Genomic DNA, 14,097 nt, shown 5'->3' on the forward strand with positions numbered 1-14,097 from the left:
TTTTAACAACATTTCCTTTCTGAAACAATGAACCTTTTTCAAAATTTGCATTAGGTCAAGAGTGTTCTATATGGAATTAAAATTTGTTCTCTTCCCAGGAAGAACTATTACTTAGGAGTTAATTGCTATGGCTTGTTTAGACTTTCTGTGGCTGTCAGATTCTTGCTGAGTGGGGACCTTATAAACAAGAAGCTCCCTAGCATGTCCACTCCAGACCAAAAGCACATGTGTTTCCCATTTAAACTTTTCATTGCCCCAACTGAAAACAAATCAGCTGTGTCTTTGGGATCTTAAGGGGAGAAGGTTGGGATTTATTCCTGGACAAGCCTGAGGAAAACATTACCCTAATGAATGAAATATGTTTGTACTAAAGACTTCTTAAAAGTGTTGGAGTGGTCTTTCCTAACTAGATCTCCTGGTCCTTAAAGACAGAAAAAGAAGTGCGGGGGGCGGGGGGGGGGGGTGGGGGGGGGAGTCCATGGGTATTAGTCTGGCTTTGTCCTTAAATGAGAAGTAATGGATAAACCTTACTTTGGTTTAGATAAGCTTCAAAAGTAGTCTCTGTCTCTAGGGGTTACCCACACACCTTCAACAATGTGGCCTAAAAAAAAAAAATCTCTCTTGGCTTTATATAGCAATAGAAACCCACTTCCTGTTTTCTTAAGCCAAATTCCGCCATCAATGCAATTTTCCCAAGAAAGCATTCACTGATTCTCAATGCTCCATGTGGTCAGCAAGAAAATTGGTCTGGAAAAAATATTTGCTTTGCTGCATTCAAAATAATGGTCTTCTTAAGATTGCAAGCCCACTGCGGAGGAATTTTGGCTTATTTTATGTTTTGAACCCTGATGGAGCTCAGGAAATAGGAAAACGAATTTATTTTCCTTGGCAGAACTGGGGTATGCTTGGTTTAGTAATCTGACAATTTTTAAGAGTTCAAGCTGGGCAGCACAAAACTGTAGGTCAAAAAAAAAAAAACTGTAGGTCAGATTCTCACTCATAATTAGGAAAATTCATCACCACAAATTGGTCTTACTCTGAATACTGTGTGATGGAACTACCTAAAAAACACAATCTCTTGTCTTCCTCCCTCCCTTCTTTTCTCCCTTCCCTTCTCTTCCTTCTGTCTTTCTTCTCTCTCCTCCCCCTCCTCTCCTTTCTCTCTTCCCCCTCCTCTCCTCTCTCTCCCTCCTTCTCTCTTTTTCTTCCTCCTTCGTTTTTATTCCCTCCTTCCTTCTTTCTCTTTCTTTTTTTTTTTATTGTCCTGTGAAGTACTGCTGATATAAAATGAATTTGGTTATGGTGTGGCTTGTAGGTACTTTGGAATCATAGGTTTACCAGGTGTTTGTCACTTTTTGTCCCTGTGAGGAGAGATTTAATGAAGAAAGATTTCTTATAGTTCATAGAGTTTCGTTTAGCTTACAGTTTGGGAGGGTTTAGTCAATAAAAACTATTGAGAGGTGATTGTCAGACTTGCAGTAACAGGTCCAAGAAATTATCTTTCTTCTTTCTTGTTCTACTTCCTTCTTTCTCTTTCTTCTTCCTCTCTTTCTCTTGCCTTCATTTCCCTCTTTCTCCTTTCTCCTTTTTGACCTTCCTTGTTTCTCTTTCTTTCTTCTTTCTTGCTCTACTTTCTTCTTTCTCTCTTTCTTATTCTCTTTCTTTCTCTTGCCCTCATTTCCCTCTTTCTCCTTCATCCCTTTTGTCCTTTCTTTTTCTTCTTTCTTGCTCTACTTCCTTCTTTCCCTCTTTCTTCTTCCTCTTTCTTTTCCCATTTCCCTCTTTCTCTTTCATCTCTTTCTTCCTTCCCTTCCTCTTTTGTTTTCCTTTTCTAAGTTTAATTTTGACATAAGAAGGTTTAGAATCCTGAATGTTTCAAAGCTCACAGTACACCAGAGCTGGCTACTGTAATAGCTCACCAGAAGCTGGCAACCTATTTTTTCTGGTACATTCCACTCAGAGTGAAAAAAAATGGGAATAGTGACTACAAGGCATATGATAATTTTCCATATATATGATATATATGCTAACATAGTTTTCATATATTATAGTTTTCATATATATGTCTGTATATATGTTTATATATACATGTTTACATATTTATACATACATTTTATATATATATTTGAATCTCACATATATACATTTATATATATATATATGCTTTTTCATATATAAAAGATTCAAATTTAGAATGAGCTGTAGAAGTCATTGTTTCATCACTCAGATTGGTGGTTTACCACATGGAAAGAGTCTGATATATGGTAACCAGCCAGACTGGTCTCTCTTAATGAATAACTTTTAGTAGAATTAGCTGGGGTATATGTGTGATTTTTTTTTTCCAGTCCTGAATTCTAGGCCTGGGCCCTGACACTGAGCGTCTTTCGCTCAAGACAAACGCTCTACCACTTGAGCCAGAGTACCTTCTGACTTTTTCTAAGTAGTTTTTTGGAGATAGAGTCTTATGATTAGACTCTCTCATTTTTCCCCCGCATCCCCCACCCCCTTTCCCTCTCCCGCGTTCCCCCCCCATGAGTTGTAGAGTTGGTTTATACAAAATGGTTTTGTAAGTATTGCTTTTGGAATTGTTTGTCTTTTTATCCCAGTACCCAGGGTACTCAGATGAGATACAGTGATAGCGGGGGTGCAACCACAGGAAGGGAATACGAGAGAAACAACAAAAAAAGGTACGGTATCACATGGCATGTTGAAAATAATTACAACAATGATATATAACAGTTTCCATAATGTGGGTAACAAGTAATGTACTCACTGCCTTACATATGAAACTGTAACCCCTCTGTACTTCACTTTGACAATAAAGGGAAAAATAATTTTTTTAAAGAGTGTCATGATCTTTCCTTCCCAGGCTGGCTTTGCACCACAACCCTCAGATCTTAGCCTCCTGAATAGCTAGGATTTCAGGCTTGAGACACTGGTACCACATGGTTGTTATTCTGTGAAGGAAAATGAGTTCTTACTTGACAAAATAAACTCACATTCATGTAGAATGAAAATGTATTTGAACATATTGAAAATTGTATTCATCTCATTTTCACCAACATTACTGGCTTCTATTAAGAAAATATGCTAACATTTTAGGAACTTTCCAAGTAGATATATGACTGTATTATTCACATGATTACAAGATAAATGGATATATACATACATACATATAATCAAATGTAATATATAATATCATAATCATGACTATTATTTCTGGATTTCAGACCCTAGGACCTGAAGGCAATTCTAAACATGTCATGTTCTATGAAGTCATGCTACAAATTTTATATTTGGTATTGGTGTTCAATAAATAAAACTGATCAACATAAACCAAGAGTTTGTTCTGTACTTTCCAGCTTTAGTCATTGGTCAACAATTTCTACCCCATAGGTCTCATTTCCTATGATCCAAACCCTTTGTCTGAAAGGTATTCATGAAGTTTCTGTCTTTCCTGCCACGTACTTTACTAGTCTATCTCCTACTTTTCTTAGAATTCTACAGTCCTGCTATTCACAGCTTTATTAATGCAGATTCTTTGCATCCACAGATTTAGCCAGCCTTGGATGATAAGTGTTTGAAAAAGGTATCTGAACCAATTATATGTGGACATTTTTTACATTATTCTCTAAACAAGGCAATATAGTAACTCTGATGAAAATATTTACATTGGATTAGGAATTGTAAATATTGGAGAAGTGATTTAAAACACATCAAAGAAGGTGTCTAGTTTGTAGGCAAATACTGCAGATTTTTATAAGAACCTAAGCATCTGAAGACATTCATGTCTTCTGGGGTCCTGGAATCAATACCAGGGACACATATATACCAAATGTACACATGTCATGAGTACAGTTCATAAGCTTTGACAAGTAGATGTGGACATGCAACTCTCACCCCAGACAAGACAAGCAATTACAAGACTTTGGAAAGAACCCTATGTTCCCTATGTTCTATGCAGTCAATACCTCTAACCTCACCCACTGGTAATCACTTGAACTTTCCCGATTTCTGTAGATGACATTTGTCTTTTTTTTTTTTTTTTCTCAAATTTTTATTGTCAAACTGATGTACAGAGAGGTTACAGTATCATACGTTGGGCATTGGATACATTTCTTGTACTGTTTGTTACCTTGTCCCTCATGCCCCCCTCCCTCCCCCCTCCCCCCCCCCCCAGTGTTCAGTTCACTTACACCAGACAGTTTTGCAAGTATTGCTTTTGTCGTTATTTCTCTTTTTTTACCCTGTGTCTCTCAAATTTGGTATTCCCTTTCAATTTCCTACTTCCAATACCAGTAAACACGGTTTCCAATATACTCAGATAAGATTACAGAGATAGTGTAGGTACAACCATAGGAAGGTGATACAAGAGCATCATCAATAATAGAAACTACACATACACCTAGGACGTTGAAAGTAGTTACAACTGTGATATATCAATTGTTTCCATAACATGGAGTTCATTTCACTTAGCATCATCTTATGTGTTCCTAAGGGTATAGCTATTGGGCCTTGTGAACCTCTGCTATGGCTTGCCTAAACCTGTACTAATTATTCCCAATAAGGGAGGCCATAGAGTCCATGTTTCTTTGGGTCTGGCTCACTTCACTTAGTATAACTTTTTCCAAGTCCTTCCATTTCCTTACAAATGGAACAATGTCATTCTTTCTGATAGAGGCATAAAATTCCATTGTGTATATGTACCACATTTTCCTGATCCATTCATCTATGGAGGGGCATCTGGGTTGGTTCCAGATTCTCGCTATGACAAATTGTGCTGCGATGAACATTGTTGTGCTGGTGGCATTACTGTGATTTTGTTTGTGGGCTTTTGGATAGATACCCAACAGTGGGGCTGCTGGGTCATAGGGGAGTTCTATATTGAGCCTTCTGAGGAATCTCCATACTGCTTGCCAGAGTGGCTGAACCAGTTTACATTCCCACCAACAATGAAGTAGGGTTCCCTTTTGGCCACATCCCCTCCAACAATTGTTATTATTAGTTTTCTTGATATATGACATTCTTGCTGGGGTGAGATGGAATCTCAATGTTGTTTTGATTTGCATTTCCTTTATGGCCAGTGATGTAGAGCATTTTTTCATATGTCTATTGGCCATTCTCATTTCCTCATCAGAGAAGTTTCTTTGTAAGTCTTTAGCCCACTTGTTGAGGGGGACATTTGTCTTTTCTAGAGTCTCACACAAAGCAATCAAACCTGTGAACTCGTCTCTATTGTCTAGGAGAACCACTCATGTTCCCATTACTAAGAAGTATTCCATTTTACACAGTGCCACAATATGTTAACTCACTTACTGTGGCAAATAGGTTGTTTTCATTTGTTGCTATTATGAATAAAATTGCTATAATGTTTGTGTGTTAATATCTAAACAAATATCTTTATTTCTCTTGAATTAAATACATAGAAATGGAATATATTTAGTTAGATGATCACTATCTTTTCATTTAGATGAGAAACTGACAAACTGGTCTCTAAGTGATTATGTCTTTTTCATTCCAAACTGCAATGTGTCAGATTTCTAGATCTTCCATATTATCACCAATAATCATTAATAACAATCTCTTTAATTTTAGCCATTTTAATCTACTAGGTGTACGGAAGAAATTAGATATTACTGAAGTTGCCATTTTTTTGTCCTGAGAATAAGACACTACTAACTGGTTGTCTAATATACATGTAACATGAAGACCATCTTAGAGTCACTGCTGAGTAAGCCTTGCTCATTATAATCATATCATAAACTTTCTGCCTGAAGGACATTCCTGTCCGTCAGTTTTGAAGCATGATCTTGAACTGAACATACTCAGGAATGTGACCCTCTCTACGAGGGCTAAAGAATTCTTTCAATATGCAAGCATTTCCCTTCTACAATTTCTTCCTCCTGTGTTTGAGAACACATTGCTTTGCAAGTCATCTGCAGCATTCTTATTTGGTGCAAGTAATAAACCTTTCTTTATCATCTTCTGGTCAGATTAATTGGCTTTGAACTCATTAAAGAGTGAACACACTATGTGCAATCACAGACACAAGTATCTTTTGTGTAGCACTCAATTGGCATGCATGTCTCTCATATTTTCAACATTAAAAACTTTGCCTTTGTGATTTATGCATATCCTGACAACATCATGTTTTCAGGACTTTAAAAATTCTATCGGCAATTTATTTGGTGTTGGAGTGAGATGGAGAGAGAGCTGAATTTTTTTCCTCTGAGAAAACAGGGACTAAGTTAGGTGTCTAGTGATTCTGATAGCAGGGGCCTGTGGCAGCCAACCCAAAAATAAATTTTCTGAGGCTCCTAGGACAATTCTGTACTCACTCCTACCTGGTGACTGTTTGTTATTGCTTTGCTTTGCTTTGCTTCTCTCAATAATAGTAAAAATCAAACCTGGTGCTGTTGGCTCACGCCTGTAATCCAAGCTTCTCAGGAGGCTGAGATCTGAGGATGGTGGTTCAAAGGCAGCCTGGTCATCTCCAATTAACCATCAGAAAACCAGAAGTGGCTCAAATGGTAAAGCACTAGCCTTGAGCTGAAGAGCTCAGTTACAGTGCCCAGGCCCAGTGTTCAAACCCCATGACCCACAAAGAAAAAACCAAACCAAAACAAAAAACAGTAAAAATCATTTGCTTCCAGTAGCAGACTCTGTGAAAACTCACCTGGAGTCAAAAAGGCTGAAATAATTCAGAATAAGGGCTGCTTCTTAGATGAGGAGGGTTCTCAGCTGACCAACTTCTGACAACTCTCTCTGACAAGAAGGGATTCTTTCCACTCAGAATTTGACTAAGGACTAGGCTATTTTGTTACTAAGCACAAAAAGTTATTTTTTTTCAAGGATCTCCTCAGTTATTGTTAAGTAAATTTCCATCATACTGGAGAGATTTCTAAACTTCAGTGTTATTTTTCCCCTGCCATTTTTTTTCTACTCAATTTTAAGAGTAAATATGTAACAGGGCAAACTTCTTGTTTTGTTTTATTTTTTGCCAGTCCTGGGGCTTGAACTCAGGGCCTGAGCACTGTTCCTGGCCTTTTTGCTCAAGGCTAGCACTCTACCACTTGAACCACAGCACTACCGGCCTTTTCTATATCTGTGGTGCTGAGGAATTGAACCCAGGGCATCAGGTATACGAGGCGAGCACTTTACCAGTAGGCCATATTCCCAGCCCTTAGGGTAAACTTCTTGTTTATACTTCTGTGAAGAACTGAGCAGTCCTATGCATTCCATGAACTTTCTCCTTATCTTTCTACATTGTGATGCTTCTTCTGAAAGCCTCACGTCTTTCACCTTTGAATTTCTTCTGCTGTGATGCTACAAAGAGAGCTGGAGCCTCCTCCTAACTTCCAGCCCAAACTCTTGCCACTGTATCTCAGTTGCCAGAATGGAAGGGAATAGGGATAAAAAGAGTGATATGGGTAGAGTGTGAATGTTTTTTGTATGTTGTCTCATTATTTTCTTTAATTTGCAAATGAAGAAAAAATGGGATTAGCAACTTGTTCAATATGGCACTAAAAGAAAATGTCAGTGTAGGGTCTTCAAACAGAGTCCACATTTATCCCATAGCATCATGTCATTCCTTCAAAATTCTCTCCAGAGTTTCCTAAAAGAAATTCTTTTTTCCCCCTAATTCTTCAATGGGAGTGTCATATCCTGTTCATGTACTTCGTTCGCTCTTTGCATCTATCCCATGCATTGTGTGGATCAGAACTATGTAGTATTCCTTTAAGACCATGCATCCATGGAAACAGCTAGTTATAATTTCAAGGCATGGGTTGAGACAGGATAATAGAAAAGCCCTGAAACAAGTAATAGAGACAGGAAGAAATCCCTGCCAGTGGGAATTTAGATACAAAGACAAACCAAGAGAGAGATATTTCTTAGAAATCTTTAAGACAGGAATCCCTGTCTTAATCCCTGTAGAAAGCTTTGCATGGGTAAGTAGAGTTATATACAGAACTTTCTTTGGCTTCATAAAAATGTATTATAACATCCTTCTTCTCTGTTCAGCTAGAGTAAAGCTGATGATTAAATAAACACATCCACTCCATTTCCATCCCACATTTGGCCCTCCCAAAGTCATAAGAATATCCTGCCCATCATTTTTCTATGATTAAAACTTGAAATATAACAAGCACAGAAAGTGGATAGGTAAATACAACGAATGTGCTGTACTCACTACTTAGATATCTACATATAAAAACATATATAAAGCCTACATACGTAGGTATATATAGATCTCTCTATATCTATAGGTATCATCTATATATATATAAATCAGAGAGAGAGAGAGAGAGAGAGAGAGAGAGAGAGAGAAAGAAAGAGATCTGTCTATCTGTCTGTCTATCTATGTTGGGCAGTCCTGGGGCTTGAACTCTGGGCTTCAGCACTGTTTCCGAGCTCATTTTGCTCAAGGCTAGCACTCTACTCATTGATCCACAGCTCCACGTCCAGCTTTTCTTGTGGCTAATTGGAGAGAAGTGTCCACGGACTTTCCTGCCCGTGCTGCCTTTGAACTGCAATCCTTAGATCTCAGTTTTCTAAGTATCTAGGATTATGGGTGTGAGCCAACTGCACTTGGCTGAAATCATATATTTTTAATTAATAAAATATTTTAGATGTATTTTATGCACCTAGAATACCTGTGTCAATTCTACATACTTTCTTAGAAATTGGAGCAATTCAGAAGTTTTCTAAGGTTAAAGTTATTTGTCGTTATTTTGCATCCTATTATATTTTCTTACAGGCATAGGTATATATGAACAACACAATGACTGCTGCATTTTAAATTTATATACAATGGAATAATTCTGAGACATATTCAAATGGATAAATGTAGTTGGGCTCATTCATTACTTATTTCTGATTAATATTACATTGCATAAACATATCACATTCTGTTTCTTCTTCCACTGGTAGACATTTGGTTTGTTCCCAATATTTTGCTATTGTGAACCATACTGTAATGAGTTTCTGTTCATGTTTTCCTGTGTACATATGGGAGTTTTTCTACCTCTCCAGGATTGCTAGCCCTGTTTTACCACTGCTAAACCAAGTGGCACTAAGCAAATAAATACATGACTCTAAGAAAAGGTTTTCAGATGCCTTCAATTTGTAGATGACCTGGCTCTCTTCTTCTTAGGAATGCTGCCTTTCTGTAGCTAGAATAACATTAAGGGATATTTCCTAGGAATCCCAGAAAGTCAGGCATTACTATTTGGGGTGTATTATTTAGTCAATTCATTTACTATAAAGTTCAATTCTTTTATTAATTCATGATTTAAAAGTCACAGATGTCATATAACTATATATACCCTATACTTAAATGGTCAGTCTGAAAGGATAATCTTATCTGGTTGTTGAGAGTTCTAAATCTGTAAGTAGGGACTTTGAAAGGTAGAAACTGAAATGAGGAAGCAATGTGTTTACCACTTACTATTTGCAGATCTAGTGAGTATGGTAATGCAGAGAACCTACAAAGTCACAGTACATGCATGGTCAGCTCTTCAGTACCAGAGATGAGACTGAGGGTCAGAACCTGCAAAATTAGAAAAGCATTTTTCCCTTTTAGAGAAAAGGCATCATGCTGGGAATATAGCCTAGTGGCAAGAGTGCTTGCCTCATGAAGCCCTGGGTTCAATTCCTCAGCACCACCTATCTAGAAAAGGCTAGAAGAGGCACTGTGGCTCAAGTGGTAGAGTGCTAGCCTTGAGCAAAAAGAAACCAGGGACAGTGCTCTGGCCCTGAGTCCAAGTGCCAGGATGGGAAAGAAAGAAAGAAAGAAAGGAAGAAAGAAAGAAAGGAAGAATGAAAGAAAGAAAGAAAGAAAGGAAGGAAGGAAGGAAGGAAGGAAGGAAGGAAGGAAGGAAGGAAGGAAGGAACAAAGAAAGAGAAAAGGCATCAAGTTTAAAATTTAGTAGAAAGTACTGAGGGTTAGGATACATTAGTGAAGCTAGGTGTTCACATCTTCAATCCCAGTGCTCAGGAGGCTGAGGAAGGAGGAGTTAAAATATAACAAAACACTGCCACCACTGCCCACTGTGAATCCCAACCTGCCAGGATACTGTGTAAGAACACAGTCATATCTTCTCTGCCAATACTATGTCACTGTGTCCACAGCAGAAGACTGGGATGACACCTTGAAATCAAGATCATAAGGATGCGTAGAACTCTTGAACGCTATCATAACAGGTAAAAAATGAAGTGAGAGATGGGCACTGGTGGGTCACACCTGTAAGCCTAGCTATTCAGGATGCTGAGTTCTGAGAATCATGATTCAAATCCAGGCCACTCAGGAAAGTCCATGAGACTCTTATCTCCAATTAACCCTCTGGAAAACTGGAAGTGGAGCTGTGACTCAAAGTGGTAGAGGGCTATCCTTGAGCAAAAGATCTCAGGGATAGCACCCAGACCCTGAGTTCAAGCCCCATGACAAAGAGGGAGGAGGAGGAGGAGGAGGAGGAGGAGGAGGAGGGGGAGGAGGAGGAGGAGGAGGAGGGGGAGGAGGAGGGGGAGGAGGAGGGGGAGGAGGAGGGGGAGGAGGAGGGGGAGGAGGAGGAGGAGGAGGAGGAGGAGGAGGAGGAGGAGGAGGAGGAGGAGGAGGTTCAAGAATTATGATTTAGCTAGATTTTTGACATTGTTTACTAGGCACAGATTCAGAAAGTTGAAGCAAAAGGAAATCAAACCATGCCTTAGAAGAGGCATATATCAGTCATCTAGTGACTTTTGTAGTGGTTCAGCTCTCAGGAACGACTTAGGGGCAAGGTTTGAAGAGCAAAAGCCAAAGTAGGCAGGAATTGGGGAGCTTTCTTCAGTTGAGTGAGTCCCCCATATTTCCCATCTCATCTGCTACAGATGAGTGAATGCTGTATCTAATTTTCTTTCTGAGATACCCTAAGTAGGTATTTTACTGTTGTTTACTTCTCTTCTTCATACTCACTAAGGATGGTTAATAAAGTCATTTGTCTATAAGTTGCAGGATCATAAGAAATTACCTACAAGTGTGCTTGAAAAATCATGTGCCTTGCAGCCATGGTAAGAGTTTTGGGGAGTTGTTGGCATCTTGTTAGTCAAGGGCAATGTGAGTGGGAAGAGAATAACATGTGTCAGGAAGCCAAGCAAGCACTGTATTGGATCTGTGTTGTTTACCAGTTCATTACCCCTGTCCAGCGGATAATATCATTCCCCTTCTTTTAAGAGGCTTTTCCCAATTCACAACCATAGTCTCATGGTCCAAGAAGACCCGTCACTCAGAGCCTCCTGCCTGCAGCCATCTGGCCAGTCAGAGGATGCCACTTTCCTGACCTCAGTACTGTTTCAAAAGGGCCACAATAACCCAAGCCAGACCACATTTATTCCCTGTGATTATTCTGCTTAGAAGCAGTTCAGAAAGTTCTTTGCCTCTTGCCTGGATGCAAACCTAAAGCTGTTGGTATTTCTGCCTGCCCCAATACTAATGAAAACAAGAGAGAAAATGGTGTGTGGGGGGGAAGGGGGGAGGGATAAGAGTGCCAATCCTCATGCATTCCAGGGTTTAGAAAGTTAAAAGTACAAATTGAGAATCTGGATATTTATTTGTTTACTTATGTTACAAAACATGCTAAGAAACCGTTAAATTATGTCCTACTCTCCTACTTTAGCAAACATACCTCCGTTGTGACACCCGAAAAGCCAAGTTTGTGTAGGAATGCTCATCAAACCCATCAAGCCTTCCTTTCAAAACCATGACAGATGAGGGAGAGTCCGACCCCATGTGTCCATGTCTCATCACCCAGCACCACATGTCCATGGCAACTGTAGACTGCACATCCCAGGTGTGCCCCCTCTCCCCCCACAGAGACCCTTTGGCTACCCATCAATCATAGGTACCAGGAAGAAGTGGGCTTGGGATCATTTGATTAGGGATCTCCAATCCTCTAATGCTCGCAGTGTGGTCTAGAACTGGAGGTGCAGGCTCCATGTGGGCATCTGGAAGAGTGTGGGTGGGGTTAGGGGTGGGAGAGGTAGGCAGACCTTATCTGGTCAAAAGGTATGTCTGTAGGTTTGCTCCACCCAAAAGTCACATATTAAACACCTGCCCCCACGCAAGTTGGCTATTAGGAAGGTGGGTGATACTGGGAAATAATCATGTTTAGATGAGGTCAGGAGGGTATGAGACCTCATGACAGAATCTGTGTCCCTATAAAAAGAAAAAGAAGTGAGCTCACATTCTCCATCCTGTGGTCTACGACAAGCAGAGAGCTGTCCCAGGAAGGCGGCCTTTATCAGACTCTGAACCTGATGTTATTCTGATCGGGGACTTTCAGCCTCTAGCACTGCAAGAAATATGTTTAAGCTGCCCACTTGAGAGTGTCTTATTAGGACAAAGTATGGGCTTCATTCCAAGATCTAAAATTCCTAGTGCTGTTGTTCTGACTCTGGCAAAACTTGGAGACTGAGTAAACCATTCTTGGAGCCAAGCCTCTTTGACAACTAGCTTGATAAGCTTAAAAAGTGATTTCAAACTTCTATCATCATGCTTTATCAAGTCCAGCTTTTGTGCCTTTGCTTACTGGACTCTCATATTCGACTTTTCAGGTTTAATAATGTATAGAAGACTTCAATTGTCATCTCCTGTGACTGGGTTGTTCTGTTTTTATTGGCCTTTTTGTCATTTTTTAAAAATCAGTGATGTGTTCTTCTACTCACCAGTTTTCATTGGTTTTGACTCTGTTCTCTCCTTTCTACTAAGTCCTGTTAACGCTTTCCTTACACAATGCTCACTCTTCATCTTCTTTTTTGTTTCCCATGTAGCAAAGCTTTATCTGATCTATTTCCCTTTCTTGTTCTGCTCCAGTTTATACTCATTCTTTAAAGAATAGCCTTACTAAAATGGCATGTTTTGTGTGGCTTTTGTTCTGCTTAATAATCTTGAATAGATCTCTATGGCCTGAGGAAAAGCTTAAGCCTGATGAAGGCTAAGCCTCAACTTTCAGTATTTTCTTTAACTCTGCTTTGAAACAAACTCTCCATCCCATCAAGGATCATCTTGCCATGTTTCCCTGGGCTAAATTCCTTACATCTGTATCTCTGCCCTTATTTTCTCTCTATTTCCTCCCTGTCTAAATAAATACTTGTTGATGAATCTCTACTCCCAGTTCGGCTATAAAATACTTCTCCCACTCTGGCTCATAGTGTTTCCTTTCTCTTTCTGGAATCCTTCTGTCTGGTTTATTTGTTTTGATATTTATTAATTTATTATCCTGAACTGTTGCATAAACTTGTTCATGGTTGACTTGTCTTTTGCACCAGATTTTAATTGTGTGAAAACAGAATCTGTTTCTCACAATGTAGTTTTATTGTTGCCTTCATCATTATACCCCATGTTATATACAAGGGGTACTTAATATACTGTGTTTTGCTACTTATGTGCTCCAATATAAAAGAGTATACTTTAGGGTCTTTTATGGGTCATAAAGTATCTACTGTTGCTTATGATGTTGATTTTTAAAATGCTAAGCTTTCATGAAAGTCCTGCCATACACTTACCCATGCTTCTAAAATACCCTTGTGATCACTACTGTCTTTACTTTTCAAAAAGAATTCTTTTCTTTTTTACCAGGAAATAAATACTGTATTCTGATAACATTCTTTTTCTCATAAATCCTTGTTACCTTCATCCATATAAATGTAATATTGTGGCCTTCCTAGCAGATGTCTTTAAAGGGCCAAGGTTTGCATTTCTCCAGAAGATTACAAGTCAGGATATAGTAGACACTTGCAAAGATTCTACTGTAAAATACACTATCTATAGACAGACAGATAGACAGATAGATGATAGATAGATAGTGGAATTTTACTCATTCATCAGGAAGAATGGTATTATGTAACTTGCAGGAACAGGGCTAGACCTTAAAAAGTTATGTTACATGAAGTTAAGTCAGTTAAGTCAGAGAGAAAAAGATGCATGTTTTCTCTCATATATGGAAGTTAGATCTAAATTATATACATATATATACATATGTATACACACACAAACATATACAGGGTTATATGTGTACATACACAAATGTATTAACTAAAGTATGGTATATGAAGTATAGTATT

The sequence above is a fragment of the Perognathus longimembris genome, chromosome 11, assembly GCF_023159225.1.
Source record: "Perognathus longimembris pacificus isolate PPM17 chromosome 11, ASM2315922v1, whole genome shotgun sequence".
In the NCBI taxonomy this organism is placed as follows: Eukaryota; Metazoa; Chordata; class Mammalia; order Rodentia; family Heteromyidae; genus Perognathus; species Perognathus longimembris.